The 14,684-nt window shown below is 47.4% G+C and overlaps 1 protein-coding gene across 2 annotated transcripts in view; it reads left to right on the top strand.

The window, feature by feature from the left end:
• The window catches only part of NCKAP5 (NCK associated protein 5), a 652,533-nt gene that overhangs the window by 115,363 nt on the left and 522,486 nt on the right, over window positions 1–14,684 (top strand). The gene's annotated exons all lie outside the window — the stretch shown is intronic.

Below are 14,684 nucleotides of genomic sequence, written 5' to 3'. Positions count from 1 at the left end.
GTGTAGTCTAAATGTGTGTAGTCTATAGCATTAATCTATAAGCTTTTGTTTATTGGTTAATCAACTACATTATTACATCACTACTTTATCCCCCTTGTGCTACATTTGCTACACGGACAGTTCTATACTATGGAGACAGGTCGATCTAAACTATGCAGCTTGAGTTGTAATATTAGCATAACTCAAATTGATGTGGTTTAGATCTATTTCCTGTGGGGTTAAAACCAGGCTGGGCTGACAGAAAAAACTCTCCCATCAACTCCCCTTACTCTTCTCATTCTGGTGAAGTATCTGAATCAAAAGGAGAGCAATTAGTGGTTGATTTATTGTGCCTAGTATCCCCCTGCTGGATCAATGACTTCTCTGTCGATCAGGCCCATAGTGAAGACATGCCCTAGGTTTAGAAGTGAGTGGGAAAGTTGCTGATCCAATTGGTCGGGTTCTGACCATGATACTTTGGTGCTTGCTAGAGCTTGTAAATTATATTCACACAAGTGATCTATAAAAATGTCAGGTTTCATATTTATTCTGTCACTAACTCCTTTTTTTCATTTGATTCTTCTAACTCCCAGCAATGAAAAACTCATTCTGGTAGTTCAAAATCAAAAACATGATAATCTTTCTGTTCTTTACATCACCACCATCAGTGAAGCGTCTGCAGTTAGAATTTGGCTAACACATTCATTAATGATATGCACATAATTTTAGGGTGCAGCTTGCTCTGCCATAGTGATGTAACTCAAGTCGCATAGCTTATTTCGGAATTAGCCCTGCTGTGTAGACGTGCCGTTAGTGTCTTATTTCTGAGTATAACCCATGTATCTGCTATACACTGGCATCTTGAGCAACTTGCTAGGGAATTTAGCAATTGGGATTTTTAATTTTTTTCTGTGATTATTAAATTTCTGGCTAACTGTGACAAGTTACAGAAAAAGCAATCCTTGATATATACAACATTTGTTCTTCAAGTGCTTGCTAATGTCCATTCAACATAAGTGTGTGCCTGCCACATGCATTGGTGCTGGAAGTTTTTCCCTAAGCAGTACCATAGAGGCTGGGGTCTCCAGTGCCCCCTGGAGTGGCGCACACATACTGCACTATATAGGGTGCCCCCCAGCCCCTCCCTCCTCAATTTCTTCTAACCCCCAGTGATGGTTCTTGAAACAGAATGCTTCAGCCATTACTATAGAAAGCATTTCTTTGCATTGTTGATAGTTCTCAACAAACTGCGAAATACCTGTATATTATTGGATTTAATACCTTTGAAGAGACTTTGCCTGGGGGGCAGGGCCTGCTCCCCTGAATTCAAAGTTTGTGCAGAGTACTACAGGCCCATGCCAGTCAGCCATCTGCATGCTGATTGCCTGCGTTGCCTAGGGGAAGGACACATCTTGGACAAATGTCGCATCCGCACATCCTTCCATCCCAGAACTATTAAAGAGTGAAGCATTCATCTTAAAGTGCTCTTAATAGAATCCACACTTACCCTGCAGGATCAGCAGTTGGACTTGTCACCAAGTGCCGATGCCTCAGTGCGCAGTGCACCGCTGGCATAGGCAGCTCAATGCGCAGTGTACCGCTGGCATAGGCAGCTCAGTGCGCAGTGTACCGCTGGCATAGGCAGCTCAGTGCGCAGTGCACTGCTGGCATAGGCGGCTCAGTGCGCAGTGCACCGCTGGCATAGGCAGCTCAGTGCGCAGTGCACCGCTGGCATAGGCGGCTCAGTGCGCAGTGTACCGCTGGCATAGGCGGCTCAGTGCGCAGTGTACCGCTGGCATAGGCGGCTCAGTGCGCAGTGCACTGCTGGCATAGGCAGCTCAGTGCGCAGTGCACCGCTGGCATAGGCAGCTCATTGCCAGTCATTGCCCATGGCCCTGGGCAGGCCTGCTAGGAAGTTGGGCAATAGACAATTCCCCTCGTAAGGATAAGACGAAGAAGGGTGACCAACCAGTGGACAGGCTGGAAAAGTCCCAGAAGGCACTGAGCCCGGCGTCCAGGTCACCTTCATCAGTGCTGGAGGTCCATCTCCCCTCCACGCTGGAGGCATTCCAGGCTGCACAGGACGTATGTGCTAGGCCAGCACTGCCCCCTGATGCCAACGGGGCCCCAGCATAGGGGTAAACTGCCGTTTGGCTCCCGATCCCCTGGCATGGTCCGATTGTGCTCTGCTCTGTGTCCAAGAGGAGAGCTCTCCAAAGTCCCCATAGGTCTGCACATGAGAGACCAGGGCAAAACGTGCAATCTCCCATGTCATCTGAGTCAGTATGCAGACCTGGGTAGGCACATACCCCCCGGCACCAGAGGCATCAAGGGGATAGTGATTCTCCCTACTTGCCACACTGACATTGGGACCTCTCTCCACAGCACTGGCACCATTTGCAGTATTTGTAGATACTTACTGGCACTGAGCCTTTCTGGCCAAAGAGGAGCATCCTGTTTCTCCCAGTCCCTGTCTCAGCACTGTGGAGCCTCTCTCTGGCACCGTTCTCTGGACTCAAAGAGTGGCTCTTCAGAGCATTGAAGCTCCTGCAGACGCTCTGGACATTCCCAGTCCCTGAGGTCTCCGTCAGTAGCGGAGTCTCAGTGCTGGAAAAGCTGCCATTCCCGCTCCTCATCATGGGCGTTGGCAGGCATCTTCTGCTGCAGAGTGGTTTCAGAAGCGGCTTCCATCCCCCCAGCGCAGCAGTTGGCACAACCTTCAGTACCATCGATGTCAGCACTGCTGGTGCTATCCCAGGGCACACTGTGGCCACTGCCTCAGTTGCAGGAACAATGGTGCCCATGGACTCCCTGGGACTTCTTGGTACACCCTCTGCTTACCCGCTCTGTTGCCAGAGCATCCCAAGCCTCCTTGGTGCTGCCAGGGCCTCATGGACCACAAGAGGACATGGGGACACCAGCCCCACCCTCAACAGATGGCTGGGTCAAGTGACCAGCCCCCGCCTTGCGAAGAAGGCCAAGTGGCCCTGGCTGCCTCCTCTTCATCGCTGGATGAGGCGATTGTGGCTTTTTCCCCAGTGATGCCCCAGGAGGGATTGAGAGCCCACCAGGACCTTCTCAGGTTAATAGCATTGGCTTCCAGGCTGAGGAGATGCAAGAAACCTCAGACTCATTGTTCAGAGTCCTGGGTCAAGCAGGGCCTGTCAGGGTGGTTTTGCCCCTGCATGAGGTTGTCACCAAGATTACCAAGACAGTATGGCAGACCCCCTCCTCCATCCTGCCTATAGTGAAGAGGGCTGAGCAGAAGTACTTTGTCCCAGTGGGAGACCATGACTATCTATACATCCACCTGCCACCCAACTCCCTTGTGGTGGATTCAGTTAACCACAGGGAGCACCAGGGTCAGCCAGTCCCCACTTCCAAGAACAAAGACTTGTTTGGTAGAAAGATTTATTCTTCAGCCAGTTTTCAGTTAAGGGTGACAAACCGCCAGGCCTTGTTTACCAGGTATGAGGTAAATACCTGGCAGGCATTGGCTAGATTTGAAACCTCCTTGCCCAAAGCTTCTCGCAAGGAGTATAAGACTCTTATTGATGAAGGGTCCTCTATATCCCGGGGTCCAAGAGGACAAGGTTTAAGCCCCAGTTCTCTGAACTAAAGGGTCAGTATCCCTATCAGGAGAGAGCCCCTTCATGCCTTATGCCTTCCAAGTAGAAAAAGGGCTGCAATCCCCCATCTGGCCAAAAATCAACCAGGCAGGAGAAATCCCAGGGAAAGCATTCCTTTTGAGGGTGCACCTGGGGATGACATACTGGACTCCCAAGATCCTGCCTGTTGTCCTTCAGGTTCCATCCTTTCCTCCCGGTATGGAGGGACATTACATCAGACCATTGGGTATTAGCCACTGTCCAGCATGGCTACACCCTCCAGGTCTCCTCCATACACCCCTCCCACCCTTCGCTCCTGCCCCTCTTCAGGGACCCTTCTCACAAGCAGCTTCACAAACAGGAGCTGTCCCAGTTGCTTCTGGTGAGCGCAGTAGTGAGGGTACTGCCAGAATTTGAGAACAAAGGTTCTACTCCCACTACATTTTGATCCCCAAGACGAAAGGGGGCCTAGGGCCTTATATTGCACTTGCCAGGCCTCAACAAATGTTTGGTCCACCTCAAGTTCCATATTGTCTCTCTGTCCTCTATCATTCCCAACCTGGATCCCGGGGACTGGTATGCCGCCCTCAACCTCAAAGATGCATACTTCTAAATCACCATCTTCGAAGGTCACAAGTGCTTCCTGAGATTCGTAATGGGAAAGAACTACTACCAATTTTCTGGACTGCTCTTTGGCCTATCTACAACCCCCAGGTTTTTTACCAAGTGCATGTTGGTGGTTGCAGTATACCTGAGGTGGCAGGGTGCATAGATGTACCCTTACCTGGATGACAGGCTTGTCAAGGGCCCATCAAGGCAAAAGGTCCAGAGTGACGTGCGTCTCCTCCTGGACATGTGCCACTGGCTTGACCTGCTGATAAATGAGAAAAAGTCCCTTTTGGTACCAGCTCAGAGGATAGAGTTCATAGGAGTGGTTCTGGACTCAAGGCCAGAGCATTGCTCCTCAAGAGAGATTCAAGGCCTTGTCAGCCCTCATTCAGCAGCTCACAGATGCCCTCATGACTGCAGCATGAGTGTGTCTCCAGATTTTGGGGCATATGGCTGTTTGCATGTATGTAGTGCCCCCGGCCAGGCTCAGAATGTGGCCCCTCCAACCATGACTGGCCTCTGTGTATGTACCAGAGAAACACTCTCTATAAAAGGTGGTGATGGTCCCACCCCAAGTTCTGTGAGCCCTGGCCTGGTGGATGAGCCTTGACCTAGTCATGTCAGGCATTTCATACCAACTGCACTTGAGAGAGCTAGTAGCCGACGCTTCGGAGTGTGGTTGGGAAGCCCATATGGGAACCATTTGCACTCAGGGCATGTGGTCTGCTCAAGAGAGAGCGCTCCACGTAAAAAAGAGCTAAGAGCGATCAAGAATTCATGCAACATGTTTCTCCCTTACCTCACGGGCAGAGGGGTGCACATCCTAACAGACAATACCAGCACCATGTACTATATAAACAGACAAGGAAGACCTTGCTCCTCAGAGTTCTGCAGGGAGGCTATGGGACTCTGGGCATTTTGTGTCCTGCATGGCATCATGCTGGAAGCTGGTCACCTCCCAGGGGTTTGGAACGCAATCACAGAGTGTCTCAGCAGAGAGTTTTCCTCTCATCACGAGTAAGCTCTCCACCCTGAGGTGGGGCTCTCCTCTAGTGGACCTCTTTGTGACAAGAGACAACAGAAGCCAGTTCTGCTCCTGGTCAGCCTCAAGTGGGGCTGTCTTCTGGATGTGTTCCTGTACTGGTGGTTGGAAGGTCTCTACATCTTCCCTCCATTTCCCCTCATCGACAAAGTCCTGCAAAGGTCAAATGGAACAAGGCAACGGTGATCCTCATTGCACCAGCCTGGCCTCACCAGCATTGGTTTGGGGCATTGGTGAATCTGGTGTCCCACATGCTCAGATGGCTGCCACTAAAGCTGTACTTGCTTTTCCTAGACCAACAGCGATTGCTCCATCTGAATCTCAGCTCGCTTTACCTAACAGCACGGTTCATCTGTGGTTGAACCCCCAAGAGCTAGCATGTTCAAGTGACGTTCAGAGGGTTCTCCTCAAGAATTGAAAACCCTCCAACTGGACTCATTTCTCTGTATGGGTGCAGCAATGGCAGGTTACCCCAGCCGAAGATTCCCTTCAGGAAATCCTGGACTACTTGCTGCACCTGAAGTGGCAAGGCCTTGCTTTGGTGGCTATTTCTACATTTTATTTGCCCATTCAAGGTTGTTTGGTATTCTTTCATGATGTCACCTCCTGGTTCCTGAGAGGTATAGAACACCTCTACCCTTAGGTCAGAGATCCTTTCCCACAGTGGGACCTGAACCTGTTCTTGGCACAGCTCACAGGCCCTGTATTTGAGCCCCTGTTCATGTATCCCTTGTTGCCGCTCTCCTTCAAGATAGCCTTCCTGGTTGTCATCACTGCAGGATGAGCTAGACGGTGCGTGATCCTGCCCTGAGGGCAGGAGACTGGACTCTCAAAGTCCCTTCCAGGTCTAATATTCTATGATTCTTTGATTCACTTCAGCTGAACAGGTGTCAGAGCTCCATCATGGATGTCAGAACCACTATATACCCGGTTCTTCAAGGATAAAGTCCAGCTGCAGCCTCATCTTGCCTTTGTCTCCAAGGTGGTTTCTGCCTTCCATGTGGACCAGGACATTTTTCTGCCAGTTTTCTATCTCAAGCCTCATGCAAACAGTAGTCTTTTACCTGGAAAGGACATTTGCCTTTTGCAGTTCCGTGCAGCTTTTCATGGCCTTTGCAGAGCACAAGAAGGATTTCCCGATTTCCTCCTAGCAATTGTCCAAATGGATCACTTCCTGCACCCAAATGTTCTACAAGTTGGCAGGGGCCCATCCACTGGAGTTAAGGCCCACTCCACCAGGACTCTGGCTTCCCCTTGTGCTTACCTTGCTCATGTCCCAGTCCAGGACATTTGTTGAGCAGTGACATGGTCATTGGTACATACATTCATGTCTCATTATGTCATCACGCAGGAGACCAGGGATGGTGCTGCATTTGGCAGGGCTGTATTGCAGTCTGCACATTCTCATAACTCCTACCCACCTCTGCAGACATTTCTTACAGTCACCTAGGATGAATGGACATGAGCAACCACTCGAAGAAGAAAAGACCTGTTCTGTAACGTGTTCTTTGAGATATGTTGCTCATGTCCATTCAACCTTCCATCCTCCTCCCCTCTGTTGGAGTTCCAGCAAAAAGAAACTGAGGAGGGAGGGCCTGGGAGCACCCTACATAGTGCAGCATGCATGCTCCACTCTGGGATGAGGATCCCAGCCCATACAGGCACTGCTTAGGGAGGAACTTACGGCACCAGTGAATGGAACAGGCATATATACCTATGTTGAATGGACATGAGCAATACACCTCGAAGAACACCAGTTACAGAACAGTTACAGTTACCTGTCTTTTGCTGTATTTCTGAAGCACTTAGGAGTCCTAATCATGGATCTAGATCCCATGTTATTAGGCACAGAGCAACCACAGCACAAAAAAGGGCCCCTGTTCCAGATAGTTTATAAATACATTATAGTTGAGGAATTACTCTGCAGTAGGTCTGTATATTTAGCTTTCTTCTTCTGCTAATGTTGTGCATTTTGAGTTTTTATTATGGGATTGTGCATATTAGGAATATTTAGTATCATGTCATTTATCTCTGTGACACAGTATCCATTATTTATAAATTATTTATAAATTGCAGAATTGTGTTGGAGAATTTGCAGAAATATATTGTGGTGTGTATCAGAGCCTCAGACTACAAAATGTAGATGAGCGGACTAGAGCATTTGATGATCTGTACTAGCTAACATTTATCTCATGGAGAGGGCCGCTGCAAAGCCTATGAACCACATAAATTCCACTAATATCCAGTTTTGATGGATTAGGAGGAATTTAAGTAATGCACAGGCCTCCAACTGGCTTTCTGCATAGAGGTGAATTTCACCCTACTGTGAGCTCTAATTGGACCATTTTCCGAGCCCAGCTTCCTGCAAAAGCCTTCCTAAGAGAAACAGATAGGGAGGGGTAGGATGGCAAAGAGAAGAAGCAGGAAGGAGTGGAAGAAAAACTTTGCAAGTATAAATGAATGCTGAGTGATTGTAAACATAGATGGAATTCTGAGTTAGAACAGGTTGGAAAGATAATGTACAGTGTAGCATTTCCCGTTATTTGAATATTTTAGAGGCTCTGCAATCACTGCTAAGGGGGACAGAATCCAGTCCTTTACTAGTGGAGCATAGGATTAACATTCTATCTGTGAGTGAATGAATTCTGTTGGTTAGAGCATGGGGTTGACTATCCATAAATTCTGGTCTTGCTCCTCCACTGCCTTATGAACCACATGTCATTACGAGCCTCACTTTACAGGTTTGAGGAAACAGGGCTAATAGCATGTACCTACTTCACAGAGAAAGGTCTGATGTTTGTGAAACACTGACTGATCCTCTGATGAGAAGCACTATATCATTGTGAGGTATGTGACTCGCCACTGAGCCACCTCCTGCTGGCTGCCCTGGGGATTAGCTCTGTAGGCCAGTGCGCCCTCTTCTGGTGATGTTTTGCCATTATCACTTCTACTCCAGGGACCCACGGCACTCCTAGGACCATGGCATCCTCATGATGACACAGTCCTCTGGCTGTGCCACTCTCCTTGCTCCCCTGCTTCTGGGGGACAATATCAGTCTCTCAGTCCAGCCACTTCCTCAGGCAAGTGTGGGGAGACCTGGCTCTGCCCACTGTTCCAGGTCCCAGTCCAGAGATCCTGTACACAGACACCACTTGTTGTGTCCCCTCCAACTCCACTGTATCTCCCAAGGCCACTTCCCTGTGGCCCCCTGCATCCTCTTTGACTTTTCTTCAGAGCCTTTGCTTCCTGATTTCTGCAGCCCACCAGAAGCTGTCTTTAGTTCCTGGGTCTCTGCCTGCCGCATTGCTCAGTCAAGGGTGTTGCTGCCCTCTGCTTGTAAGTCAGCCAGTCTTCCTTCCTCCTCAAGCTCCAGGGAGCCATTGCAGCTTCTCTGTACGGCAGCTGTTCTTATATAGGCCTGCCAATCGCTGATTGGCCACTCTTATAAGCCCTTCTATAATTGGCTACCTCACCCCTCAGGGCCCAGCGTAAGGCAGGTGTCCCATCACAATTATGATTATTATTATTTTATTCTGCCTTCTAATGAATTCCTCTTTAATACTCTATAAATACAATGGAAAAAAGTTATGACTTTTTGTTAATATAGATTATCTACAGTTCAAGATGGTGTGAAACATACAATTGTTTGGGGATGCGTCTTAACTTGTAGTCTCACCAATTTAAAATGTTTGCAACAGTAGACTTTGCTATCCCATAAAATACATCCTATTTTATGGGATATGGCAAAATATGCCATATATTCCACAAATCTTTAGGAATCAAACACATACTTCATAAAAAACACCCATGAGAACAGAAGGCTCAAAAATAGGCAGTGGTTAAAAGAAAAACAGTGTATTTTTCAAAGGTTACAATTTTTCCTTAGATTTTACTGCTCATTCTTTTAAATGTTGGGCAAGGTTTTCAAAAGTGCTTAGGTTCCCATTAATTAGACCCTCCTGTGATTAGCAGTGTGCACCAGAGCATTGCACTGTAAGTCCCCCATATGGACACTGTGGGAACTAACTGTAGGGTTCCTAGTTTGTGTTAACATACTGCCCTTCATACAGGACTACATTAACCAGAACAAGGAACCTTTTAGTTGGCACCAGCAATCTCCACACGAGGGTACATTTCTTTGGTGCACGTAGCTCTTCAAATCCCTGTAGTTTGAACTGTAGGACCGGGTAGTAGTTTTCAAATTTTTTTTCTCATGACCCAGTTGAAGAAAATTGTTGATGCCCGCGATCCAACATAATTTGAATGGAGTGTAGGCTCCAGGCTGGGGCTGAGCACGAGAATTTGGGGACATAGGAGGGGGCTCTGGCTTTGGGGGCGGGGACAAGAGGGACTTAATCTTCAGTGGCTCCCAGTCAGTGGTGCAATAGGGATGCTAAGGCAGGCTTCTTGCCTCTCCTAGCACTACAGACCATGTTGCACTCCAGAAGCAGCCAGCAGCAGGTTCCCAGCCAATCAGAGTGCACAACTATTACTCAGGGCAGGATCAGTGTGTGGAGCCACGTGCACTTTCTCCTAGGAGCTGGGCCTGCTGCTGGCTGCTTCTGGGGCTCAATGCCATCTTCAGTGCTAGGAGAGGCAGGTAGTCTGCCTTAGCACCTCTGCTAATCACCTGATCACCCTGCCACAACGAGGCCCAGTGCCTGACCTTCCACGATCCAGGACTGGGTCACAACCCTAAGTTTGAAAACCACTGGTGTGGCCAACACTGTGGCAAAGCTCCCTGTGAACTCAGTGAGACGGTCTCACTAAAGTTGGTGCAAGGAAGTGTAAATCACGTCTTTGTGTGCCTAGGAGCTACCTTGTTCCCAGATGGATTCAAACAGAGGGAAGCAGGTGCTTGCTCCTGCCATTCTCTCCAGCAGCCTTGGAAGACGTGCTCTAACTCATGCTAAAGCTCAACAGCCATTCTGCAAGTAGGAACTGCTGCAGGGAAGCATGACATTAATGCACTTTCAGCCACATTGGTTGCTCCCCCTTCTGTTTACTTTTACAGCCAGTTTGCCCCTAAAGAATCCCCTGCCACTAGCAAGATGCCAGCCTCTCTGGTGCTGCACCATCTTACACTGGTGGACTTGGTGCCAACAAGTATTGTTAGCTGGAAGCATGAACTCTGAAGTACAAGCATTTCAAAGGGCATGAATCCCTGATAAACAACTAGCAGCTCTGCTTTACACACTTCCATTAGATGATATACAAAGAATAAATATTATGTCCATTGCTCATCACACAACAATAATAATCCGAAGAAATAAACACGGGCAGAGTTACGTTCCAAATAACCCTGTTTACTATACACGCAAGGCCTAACTTTATAGATTCTACAGCTCTGACTGGTTTCTGGAAGTGACTAAAAACATAGAACACATTTGGAGGGCTCACAAAGTTAATATTATTCTGAGTGAGAACTTGTGGGGAGAGGTGTGAGGGGGAACACCTGGACAATGTATTTCTTGGGTATCATGGAGAGGCTATCCTCTTTTGGAATAATATGGACAAGATTAGGCAACCGTTGTTCCAGGGCAGATCCCTATAAGCTCATAAACTATAAAATCAAAATAAACTCTCATAATAGTCTAATAGGCCACAAACCTCACCTATCCATTCTCATAGGCTCATAACCTCTTGCGTTAAGGTTGCTGGACATCAGGAGTCGACACAGACCTAGAGAACAGGAGAGGCAGGTGCTGGAAGAAAGAAAGTGGATCTGAGAGCATAGTCAGTATTGGCTGAGACTACTGTCTTTTTAAGGGCCCGGGAATAGGAGTAATGTAGTGTCGAGTGGGTGAGGGCTCCCCTCTTTTCCAATCTAGCAGAATAAGCTTGTGAAGAGGGCAGTGTGTATTCTGCTTCTTCCCTCACAAGAGAGGAGACACCTGCAAGGACACTGTGCCTTCTCTCCTCCCAGGCAGGAAAAGGTGTAAGTAAAAAGGAGCCAGCTGAGAACTGGGGAGCCAACAGCCTTGCCGGGCCCTTGGGCAATGTGGGAGACAGGGCAGTTCCGTGCAGGTGGTGTGGGGCTGGGCCCAGGGCAGCCAGTCTGCAGCACTGCCCAAAGCACTTTACACTGCCCCCCCCTCCCCCCCCCCCAGCCCTTAGCACTACATGGAGTGCACCACATAATGCTCCAGTGACGATTTAAATGACCCAGTGCTCAGACTGCCACTACTGATTCACTGGCCCTTTAGAATCACTGTACCCTGGGGCAGTTGCTCCCTTCCCTCCCCATTAGTGAGCCCGGCTGGGAGAAACCAGTTTAGGGCTGCAGCTGGCCTGAATCAACAAAGCCCCAAGAAAGATGGCTATGTAGGCTTGGGCTGAGAAGAGGAAAAATGTTGGCACTACTACACAGGCCTTTGAGGAAGGGTTGGGAGATTCCTGAAGCAAGAAGAAGGGTTGGGTCTGAGGTGCCAAAAGGCTATATGATGGGGCAGAGAAGTTCCATACCAGCAAAGGAGGGAGGAAGGAGAGCCTTTAGCCCCAGCCAGTCCTGCCAATGCTAAACCTGGAGGGGGAATAAAAGGAGAGAGCCTGACTCAGTTCAAGGCCTACTGTCTGGGAAGGAGGAAGACTCTCTGCCTGAGGAGATCATCAAGGAGTTAAAGAGGCTGGCCTGCTAGCTGGAGCAGCCAGCCTAAGGAACAACTAAACCCCAAGAAGTGAGCAGTGCTAAAATCAGAGACTGTTTGGGAATCAGGCCCGAAGGAAAGGGCAGGAATGTCCCACCCCAGATGATGGGGTATGGCCTAGTATTGAGTTATGTTCACTTTTTGTTTGTAGAGCCCTTCACCCCCACCCAGAAAGGGATAATACCAGTGGGAAAATTAATTGGTAGGTGAGAGTCGTGCCTCAGTGGACAATGGAAAAAGAGACTATTTCTCTCCCCAACCCAGAGGGGCCTAGGCTGCCTATGTACACAAGGGGTGCTGCTCCAGCCACACCAATGCAGATATGTATTTGGGAGAGAACTAAATAAGACCTTGTAGAGATGGGTGGGAGCAAGCTTATTTTACATATTTGGTCTGTGTATAAATACTTGTAAGAGAAACCTGAGGACAAGGTGCTGGCAGAGTTACCTCAGGCCACGAAGGCCTCTTTGGGATAGCACTTCAGCATAGGGAGGTATAGCAGGCTGTCATTCAAATGAAGACTCAACATGGGTAAATTCCATATGGAAACATTACAACTATCTCCACAAGGAAGAGCAACAACTGTAAGTGGCAGTATAACCCGCCAAAATGGTAAATCCAGGAGTTTTGAGATAATCAGAAGTGATACATTTATTGTCAAAATCTTTGAGAGAGACTGACTTCCTTTCATGAAGTACTTTTACCACAGCCATCTGGATTCTGGTAATTTCCCTCAGTCCTGATGGAATTTCCCCATATAATTCCCCTGCTGGCTATGTCCTGTCACAATGGCACGATTATGTTGTGTCACAAAGCTATGGCGTGAACATATAAAGGGAGCACACTTACTTAAACTGATCCTATTGTTAGTTTCTAGACCCAGACTGACAGAAATTATTCTATCTCAGGCAGATGTGGCAAATTGAAGATGTGAGGAGCAAAAATCCTCTGTCTTGTTTATAATGAAAACTCCCAGTATGGCTGGTTGTTCTCTGAGATGTGTGTAATGCAGTTTTTGTTCTTTTGGGATGGTAGTACTGCTGTAAATGGAAGGAAGAATCTTGGTGCATTGGAACCACTTAAGTCAGGAGTCACTCTGTCAATGACAACAGTAACAACAAAAGGGTATAGATGAATAGATTGATTTTTTTGTTGTTGCCTCTCTCAGCCCTGAGGACTTACAATCTCAGTCTGTATATGTGGGTATAAGGGCATCAGGCCTATTCTCAATGGGAAATTTTGAAAAGAGAGGTTTTGATGCTCCTTGGTTTTAACAGTGTTACAGTTGGCATTAATATACTTGCCCCTTGTCCTCCTTGCTTCCGATTCCCCGAGTATTTCTTTAAGGAAAATAATAAATCGGTTATTTCTCTTACCTACCCTCAACCCACTTCCTGACTGTAATTATCTTCGCCATCAAGACATTTGGCAACAAGAAAGATACAGACAGAAGGTGACACTTGGATGGGAGATGCTGCACACAAAAACCTGTTAGCTGAGGAGTGAGAGATCTTTATAAGAGCAGAATCCAATATAGAAAAAAAAATCAAGGGCCAGTCAAAATGGCATTGGAGAAGGGCACACAATTCCATGAGTACTGCAGTTCAGGAGAGCACTCATTAAGGGCTGAGTGCTGCATTCTTTCAGTTGCCAAAACTCCCACTGCAATCAATTGTGCCAGGAATGTAGGCTCAGGCCCAAAGTGAAGACACGCAAAGAAAGAAACCCAAATTTCCAGCAGCTGTTCAGATGAAAATTAAAGTCAGCGATAGAGATCTCACTTACACCACTATTCAGTGTAAAGAGACCAGGCTTAATGTAAAGCAGAATCTGTCACACTGAGCTAAGTTCTGCAGCCAGTTATTTAGAAAGCAGAATTTGGCCTTTTCTACCTTGATTACAAATAGGAATTTAACAGTTTTCAAGTACAAATCTTATGAGCTTTTGCGTGTACTTGGAAAGTACCCTCTGAGCTAAAAGCTAGCTGCCTCTTGGCTCATGCTGTAGAGGTCTCTTGATCTTAACTGTTGCTGTGATCTAGATACCTCTTGCATTGCTCAGTACCCACACTAGGGCTATGTCTACACTCATGGTTTCTTGTGCCAGAAATATGCAAATGAGGCAAAGCGTGGAATATCGCTGAGCCTCCTTTGCATACCTAATGAGCTGCCATTTTTGCAGAAGAGGCACTTGCACCAGAAGGAGCTGACTACACTGCCCCTTCTTGCACAAGAAAAACTCTCTTGTGCAATGCCATTCTTCCTGAAAAGTAATCGGCATAACGGCATTGCACAAGAGGATTTTTCTTGAGCAAGAAGGAGCAGTGTAGACAGCTCCTTCTGGCTCAAGAGCCTCTTTTGCAAAAATAGCGGCTCATTAGGTATGCAAATGAGGCTCAGCAAATTCCATGCTTAGCCTCATTTGCATATTTCTGGCACAAGAAGCTGCGAGCATAGACATAGCCTAGATGTGTGGGTTACAGATGCAACCACAAACAAATTAATTAATTCATTAAAATTAAGTGAAATAAACTATTTACACTGTGTTGGAGGCCTGAGTCAATCTGATTAATCTTTTAGGATTCTGGGTCATAAAAACCCAAGCACAATCAAGAGCAGCAAACCATTTAAACTCATTTGGGTTGAGAATCCCACTGCCAGAATATCTCCAGCATAGAAAAGCTTCAGGGGGTAGCCGAGTTAGTATGTAACTGGAAAAACTTAAAAAACAATGAATAGTCTAGCAACACCTTAAAGACAATCAAAATATGTAGATGGTATCATGTCATCTGAAGAAGTG

Source organism: Pelodiscus sinensis, chromosome 7 (assembly GCF_049634645.1).
Source record: "Pelodiscus sinensis isolate JC-2024 chromosome 7, ASM4963464v1, whole genome shotgun sequence".
Lineage (NCBI taxonomy): Eukaryota > Metazoa > Chordata > Testudines > Trionychidae > Pelodiscus > Pelodiscus sinensis.
Note: the sequence above shows the minus strand (reverse complement) of the source record. Positions and strands in the feature narration are given on the sequence as shown.